At 43.1% G+C, this 19,918-nt stretch overlaps 1 protein-coding gene and 1 long non-coding RNA gene across 4 annotated transcripts in view; one reads left to right on the plus strand and one right to left on the minus strand.

Annotated features, from left to right (window-relative positions):
- The window catches only part of LOC123759980 (CCN family member 2), a 124,979-nt gene that overhangs the window by 82,917 nt on the left and 22,144 nt on the right, over positions 1 to 19,918 (minus strand). The gene's annotated exons all lie outside the window — the stretch shown is intronic.
- The window catches only part of LOC138365188 (uncharacterized), a 100,341-nt gene continuing 81,922 nt past the window's right edge, over positions 1,500 to 19,918 (plus strand). Inside the window, exon 1 of the long non-coding RNA XR_011228731.1 lies at positions 1,500 to 1,906. This is a non-coding gene — a long non-coding RNA (uncharacterized lncRNA). The remainder of the gene's footprint in view (positions 1,907 to 19,918) is intronic.

Genomic DNA, 19,918 nt, shown 5'->3' on the forward strand with positions numbered 1-19,918 from the left:
GACAATACTTAGGCCTACAGGCTAAATAAAAAAAATAATTACCTCATCAGTATCATACGTTAAAAAATCCAAATTTGGAACTCCAAAATAAGTTGCCTGAGTAAATATGTTAGGTCGAGTATGGGTGAGAAAGTCTGGACAAAATGTGAGAAGGTGGAGCCTAGCGCCCTGGACCACCTGGTGCCTGAGAAGAAAAGTTCTTAAGTTTGGTTGGGACGGAGTACGGCCGCGCTAAACAGGCGGGGAAAAGCGACTTATTCAACCCTGTTGTTAACACGTCACATATTGAGGAGATACGAGTATACGGGGAGACACTCATCCCTTCACAGTCTTCAGTAACGTACACAGCAAATTATTGCAGGTTTATCTCATGATAAATGCAGCAAACTTTCCACTCATCATTAAAAGTTTCCAGACAACAGCGTGCTGCTCCCTACGTCCTCTATGACACTAATAGTAAGTCAAATGGTTCTGGTCAGATCCTTTTTTAAATTAATTTTTATGTTCTTTTCTCTAGAACGAAGATGAAACTAATCCCTTCAACGCTTATTTTACAACTATATTAGTCCCGAGAAAATAACTGATAAACTGTCTTCATTAGCTAATAAACTGTCTTTATTAGAAAATAAAGACAGTACAGTAGAGCATTATAAAATAGATGCGTATGTGCTGACCTCAGGAGATTAACCTGTTAAGATGACAAGTTAATCACCTCATTTGTTGGCTGGCGCGGCGAGTGAGACATCAGTTAGCAGTTCTCTTTACGTTTTCGGCATACACTGTATATATATATGTATTAAACCAACGATTTATAATACAATAACGTTTTGTCTTAAAAATAATCTCTATTTACGACAAAGGTCATTCGCCAGTTTACATGTGGACTATTATTGGAACCGTAATAAGCTTTCAGATCACTAATATCTAGATAACTATCCATATTAGAGCTGGGTTTGTGTACATGGTGCTCATCTTTCCCGGTCTGTGACCATTCTCGTCTCGTAACGGATACATACATTCCCATATCTCTGTGTAAATACAGTTTTCCTTAATCGTAGACTATGTTCAGGACTAAAGTATACTTGCTGGTTAGTAAGCTATTGTAGTGCCATAATAACACTTAAGGTTGATATAGTGTTGAATCCATGTGTTTACACATGACGTCATCAGTCATTTGAATCTAGTATGTTAAATATGGAAGAAAACGATTAAAACAATTGGTTAATTCCTATATATTTACACTAAAAATTAACACAATAAAAAATATATTCGAGGGGAAGTAGATATCTGTCGAATTAATCAAATCAAAAGCTAGAAGCGGCGACAAAAATTGCGGTGTTGCCAAGTTACCACATGCCATGCGTTTATATTAGTAATGATCAACTCTCAAATTAATCGTGTAATCTTTAGTTCCTAAAATAAATAGTAATAACAAAATGAAGAATAATCTTCAATGAAGAACCAAAATAACGTACATGAAAACTAACATGAAGTTTTGGCGGGAAGACCTGAAGAAGGAGAGCACCACCGCTTGACTGACACACCTGCGGCGGTCACCCAGGCGGGCGGCTGCACCTCGCGCTGCCTAGTATATCCTGTAATTAGTAACTCTTAAAGTCGAATCAAAAGTTAAGAACAACTTTTAATCCTCTAAACCTCGCCATTGTGAACATTTAAAAGTATATAGTACGCATAAACATAATGAAACTAATTAAACTGAGTGGGACCCGTCGACGCCATGTTGGAGCCCAGGTGTGGCGGTGTATTACTAGCACCTGAACACGGAACTAAACCAACGGCAGCTATCACTGGTGTGCCCGAGCAACACGTGAGGCGCCACACACACCTCGACCAACACCACGGGTGCCACACCTGCACCCTCGCCTCGCCGCCTCACAACAAACGTGTAAGTGTTGTGGATAGTTACAGACACCTCTCGCTGGCCACATATGTAGCCTTAACTAACAAGTATTGTAGCGTACATAGCACATATATCGTCTCCAGACACCAGAGCGTACAACACGTCCTCCCAAAATGATAGTACTTACTGCAACTGTTTGGTCGAACGTAACAATTATGAAGAGATGAACCGGCCAAAAAGTGAAGGTTTAGGTCATCAAGTTGATTGAGAGGACGAGGAAGAACTAATCCTTACTTTTGCCCTAGTATAGCACACATGTACTAAATTAGGCCTAAGTTGTATAGTAGGCCAGATATAGCTTATTTAGGCCTAGTCCACATTAGGTTGTATAGTTAGTGTGCATGTTTTTGGAATGTCACTAATACATAACTATTGATTTTGGGTACAGAAGTACATTTTGTGTACGTTGGACCATAAGTTATATGTACTCTCATTTTGGAGGACAGGTTGAGGTCCCAGGCGGATGAGCCTTGACGGTCAATTACTCGATAAATTTGTCTTTATTTTATGAATTTTGTGATAATATTTTCTCAATCAATTTTAATGAGTGAACATTAGTCGCGGAGCCACATGTGTGTACTAGGCGCCATGTGCGCTGCCTTATCTTGAGTATATCTTGAGGTGATTTCAGGGCTTTTTAGTGTCCCCGCGGCCCGGTCCTCGACGAGGCCTCCACCCCCAGGAAGCAGCCCGTGACAGCTGACTAACACCCAGGTACCTATTTTACTGCTAGGTAACAGGGGCATAGGGTGAAAGAAACTCTCCCATTGTTTCTCGCCTGCGCCCGGGATCGAATCCGGGACCACAGGATCACAAGCCCAGTGTGCTTGAGTATATAGTGTACATGTAGACACCGCTCGGCCGACCAGCGCCTTGCAGGAGGGATGTTTTAAGTATCGTTATTTTCTACTGTTGATGTATTGCCCTTCCTTTATTTATCTTCCAGCACATATACACTACATTCTGTCTTCCGTGACCAGAGTTAGAGATCTGTTGTGTTACATACAGTGTAGTCTGGTTACTGAACCTTGCTACACAATGCGAATGAATTGTATTTTCAGCTGTAAATTATAATACCACCCGTGAGCGAGGCTACCGCGTCTCTGGTACTACACACATCATCTTCAGTATTCACTAGTGAAGTACAGCAAAAATCCTCACAGTTTAGGTGTCTACATGTACACAATATACTCAAGCAACCACAGCCTCGCGCTACTCGAAATACTTTGCGTTAAAAGTAAGTTTTCTAGGCGTAATGAGTACTGGCATCGCCAGATCAGACGGTTACTGTAAGTTCTGACACCTGTGGTTAGGCAGTGTCGTACAAAATACTCGCCAGACTCTGAGAACGACCTGAAGACAATACCAGTATGACAAAAATAGTTGCAGTAAGATACCAAGTTTATACTAACATTGCAGAAATAGTATGTTAAACAAATGAGCAAAAATATGGTAACAATAGCGAAGCAGTATATTTATTAACCTTTACTGTAATACTATTCCATTACACAATTTTATGTAGAAATTTAAATAAAACAATGAAAAGGCATGACTAAACAATTTAAACTAAAATGCAATTTTTATTAATTGTTAGGGATTTTTCTCTTTATTATAAATTTTACACGCGATTGTGGTAATAGAATAGTATTACGGTAAACTTTATTAATTAAATTAGTTTAAAAAAGGTAAAAAATTACCTTTGGGCCACCCTGTAGTTCCCCAGTGTTGGGTACAGGAAGCATGGCAGGGTTATGCAGGCCCCCCCTCCCCCAAGCCGACGATTGGTACCCCCGTCCACCAAGCCGATGACTGACCTTTCATAGGATACAACCAAAAACAGTTCTTGGCTAATTACCAGACACATTTACTCCAAGGTGAACAGAGGCATAAAGTGTGTAACCGTCTCACCCTGCCCGGGAGTCTAACTCGGGACCAATCGGTTGTGAGCCGACTGTGCTATGATACAGTAGCAATAGAGAAACGATAATAGAATAACAGTAACAATAAGTAGCAATACAATCACAATTTTAACAACAGTGCATTATAGTATCAATTTGATAACAGAATAACCAAATTAAAAATACAGTAGCACTAGAGAAACTATAATAGAAACAATGACGATATATAACAATACAATAACCAAAGTCACAAGGCCAACAACAATAAGAGTCAGAACACAAACTTAAGACTCATGAAACCGGGTGAAAGTTGGCAGACAGGAAATTGAATGAGCAGAAGATGTAGTCAGAAAAAAGATGGGACATAAAAGGCCGAGTTTGAGACCGAAAATGTCAGGGAGGATGATGTAGGCTGCAAGATGACAGGGTGCTGTAGGCTGAGAGGTGACAGGTTTCTGGAGGGCTGGGAGATGATTTGAAGGGTGCTGAAGGCTAGATGATAGGAGGGGTACAGCAACAAGAGTCGTAAAGGACAGTACCAGACATCCTACCCATCCATATATATATATATATATATATATATATATATATATATATATATATATATATATATATATATATATATATGTCGTACCTAGTAGCCAGAACGCACTTCTCTGCCTACTATGCAAGGCCCAATTTGCCTAATAAGCCAAGTTTTCATGAATTAATATATTTTCACTAACTTTTTTCTTATGAAATGATAAAGCTACCTATTTCATTATGTATGAGGTCATTTTTTTTTTATTGGAGTTAAAATTAACGTAGATATATGACCGAATCTAACCAACCCTACCTAACCTAACCTAACCTATCTTTATAGGGTAGGTTCGGTTAGGTAGCTGAAAAAGTTAGGTTAGGTTAGGTTAGGTAGGTTAGGTAGTCGAAAAACAATTAATTCATGAAAACTTGGCTTATTAGGCAAATCGGGCCATGTATTGTAGGCTGAGAAGTGCGTTCTGGCTACTAGGTACGACATATATATATATATATATATATATATATATATATATATATATATATATATATATATATATATATATATATATATATATATATATATATATATATATATATGTCGTACCTAATAGCCAGAACGCACTTCTCAGCCTACTATTCAAGGCCCGATTTGCCTAATAAGCCAAGTTTTCATGAATTAATGTTTTTTCGTCTACCTAACCTACCTAACCTAACCTAACCTAGCTTTTTTGGCTACCTAACCTAACCTTACCTATAAATATAGGTTAGGTTAGGTTAGGTAGGGTTGGTTAGGTTCGGTCATATATCTACGTTAATTTTAACTCCAATAAAAAAAAATTGACCTCATACATAGAGAAAAGGGTTGCTTTATCATTTCATAAGAAAAAAATTATAGTAAATATATTAATTCAGGAAAACTTGGCTTATTAGGCAAATCGGGCCTTGAATAGTAGGCTGAGAAGTGAGTTCTGGCTACTAGGTACGACATATATATATATATATATATATATATATATATATATATATATATATATATTTATATATATATATTTTACTATATAGGATGGGTAGGATATATATCCTACCCATCCATATATATATATCATCCATAAAAAAAAATAAATAAATAAATTATATATATATATATATATATATATATGTATATATATATATATATATATATATATATATGTCGTACCTAGTAGCCAGAACTCACTTCTCAGCCTACTATGCAAGGCCCGATTTGCCTAATAAGCCAAGTTTTCATGAATTAATGTTTTTTCGTCTACCTAACCTACCTAACCTAACCTAACCTAGCTTTTTTTGGCTACCTAACCTAACCTTACCTAGATATATAGGTTAGGTTAGGTTAGGTAGGGTTGGTTAGGTTCGGTCATATATCTACGTTAATTTTAACTCCAATAAAAAAAAATTGACCTCATACATAGTGAAAAGGGTAGCTTTATCATTTCATAAGAAAAAAATTATAGTAAATATATTAATTCAGGAAAACTTGGCTTATTAGGCAAATTGGGCCTTGAATAGTAGGCTGAGAAGTGAGTTCTGGCTACTAGGTACGACATATATATATATATATATATATGTCGTACCTAGTAGCCAGAACGCACTTCTCAGCCTACAATATATGTCGTACCTAATAGCCAGAACGCACTTCTCAGCCTACTATTCAAGGCCCGATTTGCCTAATAAGCCAAGTTTTCATGAATTAATGTTTTTTCGTCTACCTAACCTACCTAACCTAACCTAACCTAGCTTTTTTTGGCTACCTAACCTAACCTTACCTATAAATATAGGTTAGGTTAGGTTAGGTAGGGTTGGTTAGGTTCGGTCATATATCTACGTTAATTTTAACTCCAATAAAAAGAAATTGACCTCATACATAGAGAAAAGGGTTGCTTTATCATTTCATAAGAAAAAAATTATAGTAAATATATTAATTCAGGAAAACTTGGCTTATTAGGCAAATCGGGCCTTGAATAGTAGGCTGAGAAGTGAGTTCTGGCTACTAGGTACGACATATATATATATATATATATATATATATATATATATATATATATATATATATATATATATATATATATATATATATATAATAATTTATTTATTTTTTTTTTTTTTAAATAAAAGTTTGTGAGGGTACCACCTCTGGTGCCAATATGGGGACCCATAGCCTCGGAGAAGAAAATAAAAAGTATTCAGAGGAGACCTTGTGGTTTCTCACTGAACACTAATATTATCTTCTCCTACCACCCCCAGTTTTTTGTATGTACACATATATATTTACTTTATTTGAACTATGTTACAAAAAAGGAGTTACATATGGGTTACAAAGATGGTTGTCATAGGTTGTCGAGTTCCTCCAGCTCCTCAGATGGCGGGCAGGAACCCTGGATGCAGTGCGCATTTCCCCTCTGTATCGCCACACTGAGGCGCTGGAAAAGAAAGCTTGCAGCTCTCGGGTCCCTTGTTGTTTCAATGAGCCTAGAACCCAGTTCCTTCAAAAAACTGGTAGCACTTTTACCCCAGGAGCCGAGTGTCTCAGAAGCTGTATACTGTGTATATATATATATATATAACATAGGAAGGGAGTACCACCTCTAGCTGGAAGAAGGGGGACCCATAGCCTCGGAGGAAACCACGCATAACGCATTAGAGGGAATGTTTAGATCCCCTCCAATACAGTTTCTGTGTGCTTTTCTCCTACCACCCCCTTCCTTGAATATTTTTTGTGCTTTATTATGCATTTGATGGTTACAAGATATACATGGGTTGATACAAAAATAATAATGCAAAAAGGTGCTTAAAGGTTATGGATCTCTTGAAGAACACAACAATGGGAAACATTGATGAATGTCACAGACGGGTTCGATCATTGTTGCAAGTCAAACACTTCTTCGAATTCCTCTGAAGTTGGACTAGTGCCCAAGACGCAACAGGCATTTCCCCTCTGAATCGCAACACTGAGGCGCTGGAACAAGAAACTTTTTGCTCTCTGGTCTTTTGTAGCGCTGATCAATTTGTCCCCCAATTCCTTCAGGAACTTCAATGCACATTTTCCCCACGAACCGAGGGTCTCCGAGCCGATCGGAACAAAGCTGTAGCAGTGTGCTAGGCCTCTGTATTTAATAATTTTCTGCGATTCCCTGAAAGAAGCAGCACCACCGCTTTCACGTGTGCTGTAGTGGAGGTAGGTACTGGCCAGTGTGGCAGCGCACGTGTAGTCCCATACCACTTGCTTACCATCCTTCCAAGGTAGCAAGGTGACCCCATCAGGGCGCTTCTGAGGGTCGTTAGGTCTGGATAAGTGTGGTTTTCTTTGTGCCGGGCAGCGGGCTGTGGCGAGGCTCCTCTTGATGATGTCGTTGACTTCTTCATGTCTTGCAATTTTACCCTGTGATTTACGACATACCAGACCATGACGACCATATATATATATTGTGACGATAATCTCCTTCAAGAGATTGAGCCTGCTCTTCCCTCCAAAAATACGTCGCAACAAATATATATAACTACTATGGAAGAAATGTCCAACAACGACAACAACACCAGCAAGGTTTGCCAGAGCGCAAAACGTATGCAGCCAAGAACACCTGCTCAGACTCAAACCGCCAAACTACCTGTCTTGCTGCCGGCTCCTCTGATTGGTCGCCGGTCGGGCTGCAACTGCACTCCACCCCCCCATACTACTTGATGTCTGGGGCCGCCACGACCTCAGTCCTCAGAATATTCCGTGCTTTCACACAGTTAACACTTCTCCCTGCTAGACGTAAGCTTTGGCGTACGTGTACTAAGAGAGGTGATAGCTTAAAGCCAATATTCCAGCACCTCTCATTTTTGTATATTGCACTTCTTGTTATTTTGTCTTAACGTAACTTTTAATTGTGTCATTTAATTATTCTTATTATTTTGATTGATTTTATTATACAAATTTGTTTGTCCATTTTATTCATGTTTTGTTTATTTAACGTAATTAAAATTCCATTGTTAAAATTTACTTGTGTTTTGTGTGTCTTCTCCTTACCTTACCACAGACGAAGTTCCAGATTTTCTATTTTTTTTAATACTATGTGACGAGGCCATACCCCTAGCTTTGAACAGCCGAACACCAACGCGTTACCGTCACAATATATATATATATATATATATATATATATATATATATATATATATATATATATATATATATATATATATATATATATATATAAATATATATATATATATAAATATATATATATATATATATATATATATATATATATATATATAATAATATAATATAATACTATATATACTATATGTATATATATAGACACCACAATAAGAGGACTGTGAAATATCGTGTGCAATAACAGTAACATAACTTCCCCTCAGAGAGACATTCACTCACCAGTATAATATTTTGCCTCTGTGACACGTTCACCAGTCAATTTTTAAACATCTGGAGAGTTACATTTTGTCTTCTCGTATTTATTTTTGTCGAGCTTTATCTGTCACTTACATCTTCTCAATTCTGTTACACGTTACATCACTTAAATTACTGAACAACTGTCTAGAATATTTTCCTGAAGCTTTGTTCGAACTGAGAGAATAAAATGTCCATCGCTGTATAACATAACGAGTAGAATTCATCTCGGTTGACGTGACGAGCACGACACTTCCAGGGGGATGTACTTCGAAGATAAATTATTTATTATACAGCAGTGCTGTATAATGAAAATTTCCTGCAACTTTATACTCCATTGGAGAGTTTGTTTTATTTTAAATTTAGCAGCAGTCTTTCTCACCAGAGGACAGAAGCTTAATTACGGGATAACATACGATTAGTGCGGGGCGGGAAAACATGTAGGGAATGTTTGTTTACATTATCCAGTCATTCGCTGTCTCACTTGCACCTAGGCACACACGCCCCTGCACTCACACGCCCACATGCGCACATTAGCATCTCTAACAATCTTGAGAAATTAATGATAATGCAGGTTCAATATTTCCTCGTCTCCTGTGCTTCATGTTGCCTCACAACTCATCCCACTAAACACAGTTTTTAATTATCTAGCTGTATCTTATCATAATATTTGTAATATTACGATATTGACATTTGAGTGATTATTTATGTTAGTATTTATATCGGTCGAATTTTACTGAAGTTGGGCAGTTCTGAAGAATAATCGATTTATGTTAGATGAGGCTATTAAGTTGTATTCCAAATATAGTAGATACAATGCATATAACAGGTGTTGAATGTGTCTGTTAATGCATATCGTAAATTTATCAGCTCTCCTCCAAAGCACATTATTATATTACACATAACACAATAGAAAAAGAATATAAAGCGATGTAAATAAAAAGTATTAAACTATATATATATAACGATGAATAGGCTATGAATTAAATTTCGGATGACTGACTCAAATATTCCACCAGCTTGTACATGTTCTTTTTTAGTATTATTAAGTTCACATGTTTACACAAGAGATTGGATGTAGCGGAGGATCCGCTTGCTCAAACATGCTCAGAATAACTCCAGTTCACCCTCACCTTCCGTCCCTCGCGGACTAGTGTTTAGTCAGAGTAAACCTCAACAGTTTACTTGACTGTGTGCTCCAGAGACGATGCCTTTACATCTCATAAGTTAAGCGTATATATTCCTAGGATTTTTTTAAGGATAGTGGTACGTGGGACAAAATGTGTTAAGTGAGGCTGATAGCCTCAGTTTTTGGTGTGAAATAAATGCGTTATATAAAGGAACTTAAAGACGCTCTCCTCTCACTGGCGTAACCAACGTCACCAGGAGACGTATCCCTTCCTTACTTTGTTACTCAAACATATTTTTGACGTACTTTTTCACAGCTTTATTACTGCTATTATTCAAGTTCAAGTACGTTTATTGAGATAAGCAAGAAATACATCTCAAAGGGATAGAGAAGCTTAGGCTATTTCTACCCCCCACTGCTATTATAACCTCAATATAGACAACCCCATTCTATGATATTTCCATAGCTGCACTAGTCGCCGCAGGTGTGTTAGAGAGGCAGCGTGGAGGACAACACCTGCCAGTGTGGGTACACAACACCTGCCAGTGTGGGTACACAACACCTGCCAGTGTGGGTACACAACGCTTGCCGAGTAATGCCACACGTGAAGAGTGTCTCTGTACATCCTGGTAATTAATGCGGGTGTCACTAACTGCGGGTCAACAAGGCCTGCTGCCTGGGCAACACCCACACACCCTTCAGGGCAGAGCGCCCTTGCTCACCCGCCCAGACACAGGCAATACCTTGAGGTTACCTTGAAATGATTTCGGGGCTTAGCGTCCCCGCGGCCCGGTCCTCGACCAGGCCTCGTTGCTGGTCTGGTCAACCAGGCTGTTGAACGCGGCTGCTATCTATAACTTGTGCGAAACGTGTCAGGCGAATGGAATGATTTTTAACGGTTGCCAAGAAACGGTTATTACCGGGGTTCCGTGCAAGGAGGTCCGTGAACATGTTCTTCAGAGCGAAAGTGTTGAACGTGAACGTGGAAAAATAAATATACAAGTACACTGAAGGCTGAGTGGACAGCGCTTCGGATTCGTAGTCCTGAGCTTCCGGGTTCGATCCCCGGTGTAGGGGGAGACAAATGGGCAAAATGTTTCTTTCATCCTGATGCCCCTGTTACTTAGCAGTAAATAGGTACCTGGGAGTTAGACAGCTGCTACGGGTTGCTTCCTGGGAGTTTGTAATAAAAAAGAGGCCTGGTCGAGGACCGGACCCTGGGGACGCTAAGCCCCGAAATCATCTCAAGATAACCTCAAGATAACACTGATAAACATCTTTAAAATGCGTTTATAGATAAAATTTCACAGAAAATTTTAAATTTCTGATCTACGATAACGGACAGAACAATTTTTTATACACGCGTCCACAATACCACCGTTAGTGTCATACACGCGGTTCCACAGTCTTTAGGCTGTGGCCCCGCGTGTATATTAGGGGGAGGGGGGCTGTGGCCCCTTTCACACCTGGAGTATGAGGCGTGGATCCTCAGAACACCAGCAACAATTCACTTTATCAAAAGGTTTCTAATACCTATTGGGTGAACGGGGGCGAACCAGTCCCTGTGCTCTGTGACCATGATATGTAGTGTGTGTGTACTCGCCAATTGGTGCCTGCAGGTCGTGCATCGGCTCTTGGATCCCGCCTTTCTAGCCGCCGGTCGCTTATACAATGACTCCTGTCCTTCCCTATCACATCAAGTTTTACAACTATGAATAGTGTTTGCTTCCACAATGTGATCCTTTAGTTCAGTCCATTTTCCCACTACTCTCACGTTAAAATAAAACTTTCTAACATCTCTATGATCATCTGAGTTTGTGTGTGTGTGTGTACTCACATTTGTGCCTGCAGGGGTTGAGCTCTGGCTCTTTGGTCCCCGCCTCAACTGTCAACTGTCGCTGTCCACTCAGCCAACCAGTCCCCCCCCCCCAGTGTGTGTGTGTGTGTGTGTGTGTGTGTGTGTGCGTGTGTGTGTGTGTGTGCGCCGATTTAAGCCCCATTCCATCCTCTCCATAAACACCTTCCATTCCCATCCTTCTGGCCAAACCCCATTTCCCCCCTTCCTCACGCACCATTTTCTCCATTGTAATAGTCTACCATTATCGGGGACAGGAAGGCTTTTAGGCTTCATCCAGGTCCTCCCCAACCAGGTCAACGACTGACCTTCCTAAAGTTGCAACCCACAACAGTTCCTTAACGCCTGAAGTATCTATTTATTGCCCAGGTGAACAGAGGCATCAGGTGCATGGAAATGTACCAAAAAATCGCATCTGGTCAGGTGATATATTATGTTGGCAACCATGCATTTGGGAACCATACAGTGCATCCTGGCACGCTTATGGGCATATGTGGCTCTACACACATGGGTCACGTCTGACATGTGTGAACCCTCCACACATGGGTCACGTCTGACATGTGTGAACCCTCCACACATGGGTCACGTCTGACATGTGTGAACCCTCCACACATGGGTCACGTCTGACATGTGTGAACCCTCCACACATGGGTCACGTCTGACATGTGTGAACCCTCCACACATGGGTCAAGTCTTGCATATGAAGACAATACACGAATTTACATACACTTAAGATAACTAGAATAACCACATTTACTCAGTATGAACGGTATACAAATGTGTTTATGAGCAGAAAGGTAAATATATTTTAGTAATAAATACAAATTCTGTGTCTGACAGAAATAGTTTACCAAAAGGTAAACGGAAATGTGATATATGATTTTTTATGAACATTTTCCTCCACAAAGATTAAAACAATTTGGTGAAATAATGAATTTAAAATATTTATCCAGAGAATTAAAGCCTTTTTTCTTCTTTTTTATAGTATGTAAACTGTGTCCCATTACTTCTGTCTGTGTGTCCCAATACCTGCTGTCTGTTTGTCCCAATACCTGCTGTCTGTGTGTCCCAATACCTCCTGTCTGTGTGTCCCAATACCTGCTGTCTGTGTGTCCCAATACCTGCTGTCTGTGTGTCCCAATGCCTGATGTCTGTGTGTCCCAATACCTGATGTCTGTGTGTCCCAATACCTGATGTCTGTGTGTCCCAATACCTGCTGTCTGTGTGTCCCAATACCTGCTGTCTGTGTGTCCCAATACCTGCTGTCTGTGTGTCCCAATACCTGCTGTCTGTGTGTGTCAAAATACCTCCTGTCTGTGTGTGTCCCAATACCTGCTGTCTGTGTGTGTCCCAATACCTGATGTCTGTGTGTCCCAATACCTGATGTCTGTGTGTCCCAATACCTGCTGTCTGTGTGTCCCAATACCTGCTGTCTGTGTGTCCCAATACCTCCTGTCTGTGTGTGTCCCAATACCTCCTGTCTGTGTGTGTCCCAATACCTGCTGTCTGTGTGTCCCAATACCTCCTGTCTGTGTGTCCCAATACCTGCTGTCTGTGTGTCCCAATACCTGCTGTCTGTGTGTGTCCCAATACCTGCTGTCTGTGTGTGTCCCAATACCTGCTGTCTGTGTGTGTCCCAATACCTGCTGTCTGTGTGTGTCCCAATACCTGCTGTCTGTGTGTGTCCCAATACCTGCTGTCTGTGTGTGTCCCAATACCTCCTGTCTGTGTGTGTCCCAATACCTCCTGTCTGTGTGTCCCAATACCTCCTGTCTGTGTGTGTCCCAATACCTCCTGTCTGTGTGCAACCCGTTCTCGCAAATTTAATAAGTCAATATTGACTTATTAAATATGTGCATAGGTGACATACTTAACATAATAGATACCCTTAAAAAGATTCATAGAAAACACCGACCTTACCTAACCTAATTAGTATGTTAAGATAAGCATCTTATTGCTTCGTAATTACAATTATTACCTAACCTATAATAGGTACAGGTTAAGTAATAATTGTAATTACGAAGCAATAAGATGCTTATCTTAAGATACTAACAAGGTTAGGTAAGGTCGGTGTTTTCTATGAATCTTTTTAAGGGTATCTATTATGTTTAGTATATCACCTATGCACGTAGTTAATAAGTCAATATTGACTTTACGAATTTGCGAGAACGGGTTGCTGTGTGTCCCAATACCTGCTGTCTGTGTGTGTCCCAATACCTGCTGTCTGTGTGTCCCAATGCCTGCTGTCTGTGTGTGTCCCAATACCTGCTGTCTGTGTGTGTCCCAATACCTGCTGTCTGTGTGTCCCAATACCTCCTGTCTGTGTGTCCCAATACCTCTTGTCTGTGTGTCCCAATACCTCCTGTCTGTGTCCCAATACCTGCTGTCTGTCTGTCCCAATACCTCCTGTCTGTGTGTGTCCCAATACCTCCTGTCTGTGTGTCCCAATACCTCCTGTCTGTGTCCCAATACCTCCTGTCTGTGTCCCAATACTTGCTGTCTGTGTGTCCCAATACCTGCTGTCTGTGTGTCTGAGCATGATAAACAGGATCAGGTTGGCCGCCATGATACACTGCAGTGTTCGCTCCTCGTCTGTAGTGTTTCAGTTCAGTGTTCACTTAGGATAATTATTTTGGTGTGATAAAAGAACACACTGAGTGTTGCGTGTTGTTGAGGTTAGTGTTGCATAATGCTGGTGGACAATAGTGTCCACATAGTTTATCTTCAGGCTAATAGCTGGCAACATTTGAATTAAAAACAAAATTTTTAACATGGTATTTGTGTAAGGTAAAACTCAGTATGATTATTCTGGGCTTTTATGTGATATGAGTTTTGGCTTTGTCTTTTACCTTGAATATTAGACATATATATTTTTCTCATTTAGTGAGTTTAATAAATTGTAATTTATTTAGTAAATACTATTGAATAAAGTAGACAACTGCCGTCTGGTAACTGTGAAACACTGCGTCAACAGGCTGAAGGCAGCTTTATTTACTTTACCTGTTTACATTGCGGTAAACTATTAAGTTTAGTTTACATTAATGCCGCTCTTCTTCCCCCTGACACTCTAACGTTGCAACCCGTTCTCGCACTTTCGTATAGTCAATATTGACTTATTAAATAAGTGCATATGTGACATACTAATTTATTGTGAATATTTTAGTTTACCTTGAAAAGCTTCATAGAAAACACCGACCTTACCTAACCTTCTTAGTATGTTCAGAAGTCAATATTGACTGTAAAAAAGTGCGAGAACGGGTTGCACATACATATAAAGTGGCCAGTGTAACAGAGACCCCCCCCCACACAATACTAGCGGGGACCCTCTTCCCACCGCACCCCCCAGACACACAGCCCCCCCGCCCCCCCCCCCACCGCACCCCCAGACACAGACTCTCCCCCCCCCCCAGCCCCCCACCGTTCCCATCCACAGAGTAACGACCAATTAACTTTCGTGATTCATCTGTCCGTCTCTGCTGTTCAGTTTATTTTCTAGCGAGTTTCTCAGTCTCCCGCGCCACCTATTGTTTACTTCCCTGACCTTCACTGTGACGTACTCGTTCCTCTTCCACGCCGGCTCCTGTCACATGGCGCCCCGTCCCTTCCACGCCGGCTCCTGTCACATGATCCCCGTCCCTACCACGCTGGCTCCTGTCATGTGACGCCCTGTCCCTTCCACGCTGGTCCCTGTCACATGGCCCCCGTCCCTTCCACGCTGGTCCCTGTCACATGGCCCCCGTCCCTTCCACGCTGGTCCCTGTCACATGTTTACATAAGGTTGAGTCAAGTTACGAGGTGTGTTGAGGCAAATAAGGCCAAGAGTGGACATAGTTGGAGGCTGGTGAGAACGGGACATAGTAAGGACACCTTCCCCCCCCCCCACGCCCGCCCTGACCGACGAAGAAAAAAGTCCACTACGAATCTTTAACAACAACAACAACCTGACCGACGCCTGGCACCGCCCGCTATGCCAACACTGCCTCTGCCACCCGCGCCTCTCACACACTCGTGCCTCAACGCTAATTGAACTCCTGTTTTCCTGCCATCTAACGAGGCAATTTGATTACAGGGAAGCCGCAGGAATATTCTCCTGAGCTCTAGGAACATTCTCAGTATCTATCAAGAGGAGCTCTCGTGTCTTGCCAGCACTTGAAGGCTGGGATAAGGCCCTGGGTCAAGAACTACCGGTTGGTGGTAATGTGTGGTAGTTTAGGGGATGATGTGAGGGGTTACAGCAGGGCCGCATGTAAATATAAGTGTTTGAGTCACTACCAAAAAGTAACCAGTATTCTGAGCTTCAAATATACAATGAAAGGTGTGGGTGTGGTAGTAGTGGTGGTGTACAAGGGGGTGTGGTAGGGGTGGTGGTGTACAAGGGGTGTGGTAGGGGTGGTGGTGTACAAGGGGTGTGGTAGGGGTGGTGGTGTACAAGGGGTGTGGTAGGGGTGGTGGTGTACAAGGGGTGTGGTAGGGGTGGTGGTGTACAAGGGGTGTGGTAGGGGTGGTGGTGTACAAGGGGTGTGGTAGGGGTGGTGGTGTACAAGGGGGTGTGGTAGGGGTGGTGGTGTACAAGGGGGTATGGTAGTGGTGGTGGTGTACAAGGGGGTGTGGTGGTAGTGGTGGTATACAAGGGGTGTGGTAGGAGTGATGGGTGTGGTAGACTGGAGGTTGCGTGTGGCTTGCGTGTATATATATACCCGCTCTGCATTATTACAAGCCTTACCAACACGCACGGTGCCTCTCCATCACACTCGCACGCACACAACCGGATACACGCACACACAAGCATGCACACGCGCACACAAGGGCGCAATACTAGTCAAAAGTTATCATATTGGATGGGTAGAGAGAGAGAGAGAGAGAGAGAGAGAGAGAGAGAGAGAGAGAGAGAGAGAGAGAGAGAGAGAGAAGGGTAGGTGACTACTGTAGGTCACTGGGGTGGGTCACCAGTGTGGCCCACCATCCTGGGTCACTGGGGTGGGTCACCTGTGTGGCCCACCATCCTGGGTCAAGCAGGGTGGGGTTAACAAGGTGGGTCCATAGACATCAGGGCTGGTCGGTGTCAGTAAACTTTCCGTGATTGACTGCTCTATTGTGGCGGAATTTTCTGATGGCGTAGAAGTAGGAAAGGTTTCGGTTCGTCGATCCATAAGGACTAATTACCGCTACCTGCTCGGGTAAACTAGACCATGCGAGCTAAGGGAGGTTGGCACTTTGATCACCTGCGTGTTTGGATCGATGGGGCCGATGGCAGGTTCTCTGACATGCAATCTTGCGTGGTGACGCCCCCTGCCTAAGCTGACCTCCGGGCCAAGGCTGCCTCCCTAAGCTGACCTCCGGGCCAAGGCTGCCTGCCTAAGCTCACCTCCGGGCCAAGGCTGCCTGCTTAAGCTGACCTCCGGGCCAAGGCTGCCTCCCTAAGCTGACCTCCGGGCCAAGGCTGCCTCCCTAAGCTGACCTCCGGGCCAAGGCTGCCTGCCTAAGCTCACCTCCGGGCCAAGGCTGCCTGCTTAAGCTGACCTCCGGGCCAAGGCTGCCTCCCTAAGCTGACCTCCGGGCCAAGGCTGCCTCCCTAAGCTGACCTCCGGGCCAAGGCTGCCTCCCTAAGCTGACCTCCGGGCCAAGGCTGCCTCCCTAAGCTGAGCACAAGTAACCTGACCCAGGAACAGTGGTCCTGAGTCACAGAACACTTGGATAAATACTGACTAAGCCGCCAGGATGAAGATAAGATCTGCAGATCCATAAGTGGACACGTAACATCGTCTGTGAGTCCTGTGAGTCCTCGCCCTGGACAACGTGACCCACAAAACTTACATGTACCAGAACAACACATTTTCCTGAAACATTTGGGACTAGTTACATGCTTTCCTATATTAACAATATAGGTAACAAAAAGAGAATTGGAGTAAAGATTTTATTTTTCTCTAAAGTCTGTTATGAAAAGAGCTTCTATAAACAATGAGAGGAGTGCATGAACCACGACCCGCCAGTCCTGCATAACCTATGTGAACAAAGCGATGTTTTGTTGTGCCTTCTGGTGAGCCAACTCACAATTTATGTCCCTTTTATCACTGATTTCATTGACTGTTTAATAAGTCGAGTTAAGGAATGTTTCGAACAATTTCAGTCCTTTGTTGTACATAAATATGAAGTGGAAGCGCTAAGGAAGGATGGTCAGACAGCTCCCAAGTCTCGGCTTCTCTCGCAAAAATATTATCATTGTTGATGGTAAAGTAAATATTATAAGTATTGGTAGTGAAGGTGGAGTGTTGAGGAGAGTGTAGAGCAGCACCAAGGTCACACTACACCAGACATAACGCGTCTCCTCCGACACTTTAACCAAACATATCTAGCCATACACTTAATGGTGAAACTTCGTCAGTACTTAAGGTCTAATTTCATTTTCGATTTTTTGTCTACATTTTTGGACACTCATGAGTTTGACACATTAAACTCACTCCTCAGGTGAGGCTTCTCCCTTGAACCTCTAGCTAGTTCCCTCGCTTAACTCACCACTAAGGAAAGAATACCTTTCTGTCCTTAACTCCGTCAAGAGCAACGCTCGCACGTTAATACACACGCTTCGAACAATGTTCAGGTTGTACAAACACATCTTGGGTTGTTGTAAACAATTACCCCCCCCCTCTGTGTCTCTCACATACCGTCTCTCTTTCATATAATCGCCTTAACCTGCACATATCTCCGCTCCTTCCTTCTCTCACCAAACAAGATAAACACTTGACGCTTGCGGCAATAAAGCCAGGCCAGAGCAGCACCCGTCGTGTGGGAGGGAGGTAGTGGGAGTGTGCTGTAAAGCATCACTACCACTACCTCCAAGCAACTTTTAAAGGTCAAGTTAAAGGTCTGACTTTACCCGAGTGATGAACTTGCCAGAGGCGCTGACAGCCTGGGGGAACACACCCGAGAAGTAATCATTAATACTCAGAACGAGAAGATTGAAGTAAAGGTCACGAATTTCACAATAGTTATCTCTTACATTTATATTTGAGAAGTGTTTATGTGGCTTAACCCTAAGCGTACGGACCTAGACGAAGCCATCAGACCTGTCGAGCCTGATGGCGCTCATTAGTTCAATAATGCGTACAATATGAGTTGTCTCAAATTCTCTTAAGCACTTAATTACTTGGGCGTTGCTCGATAGCGTCTAAGGCGAGATGCATTAAGTGTGAGGACAGGTTGGGAGCCCGTGTTCCTGCTTGATTTCTCCCTCTCGTTGATGTAGAGTGCGGAGTGCACTCATGGTGCGGCGTGCACTCATGGTGCGGCGTGCACTCATGGTGCGGCGTGCACTCATGGTGCGGCGTGCACTCATGGTGCGGCGTGCACTCATGGTGCGGCGTGCACTCATGGTGCGGCGTGCACTCATGGTGCGGCGTGCACTCATGGTGCGGCGTGCACTCATGGTGCGGCGTGCACTCAGGGTGCGGCGTGCACTCAGGGTGCGGCGTGCACTCATGGTGCGGCGTGCACTCATGGTGCGGCGTGCACTCAGGGTGCTGCTAGTGTCCACAGTAGCTCGTATTGCAGAGGCCAGAAGAGACGGGGCCCTCACGGCCAGAGGAGACGGGGCCCTCAAGGCCAGAGGAGACGGGGCCCTCAAGGCCAGAGGAGACGGGGCCCTCAAGGCCAGAGGAGACGGGGCCCTCAAGGCCAGAGGAGACGGGGCCCCTCAAGGCCAGAGGAGACGGGGCCCTCAAGACCAGAGGAGACGGGGCCCTCAAGGCCAGACCAGAGGAGACGGGGCCCTCAAGGCCAGAGGAGACGGGGCCCTCAAGACCAGAGGAGACGGTCCCCTCAAGGAGGCCACAGGAGACGGGCCCCACTAGGAGGCCAGAGAAGACGGTCCCCTCAAGGAGGCCAGAGGAGACGGGCCCTTCAAGGAGGCCACAGGAGACGGGCCCCTCAAGACCAGAGGAGACGGGGCCCCACAAGGAGTGTTTAATCAGCAAACTCCAACCTTCATGATGCTGTCTCCATCTTAATGAGAAATCCCGACAAGAAAATCTGAGTATTTCCTCAGACCCACATCAGAAAACCATTTCCCACTAGAGTTCGTCGTCATTATGTGATATTATGAAGCTGCGCTCGTCGCTCTTCCCATCTCCCGAGGGCAATATTGACACGAACACATCCGAGAAAATAATCA

This window comes from Procambarus clarkii, chromosome 16 (assembly GCF_040958095.1).
Source record: "Procambarus clarkii isolate CNS0578487 chromosome 16, FALCON_Pclarkii_2.0, whole genome shotgun sequence".
NCBI lineage: Eukaryota > Metazoa > Arthropoda > Malacostraca > Decapoda > Cambaridae > Procambarus > Procambarus clarkii.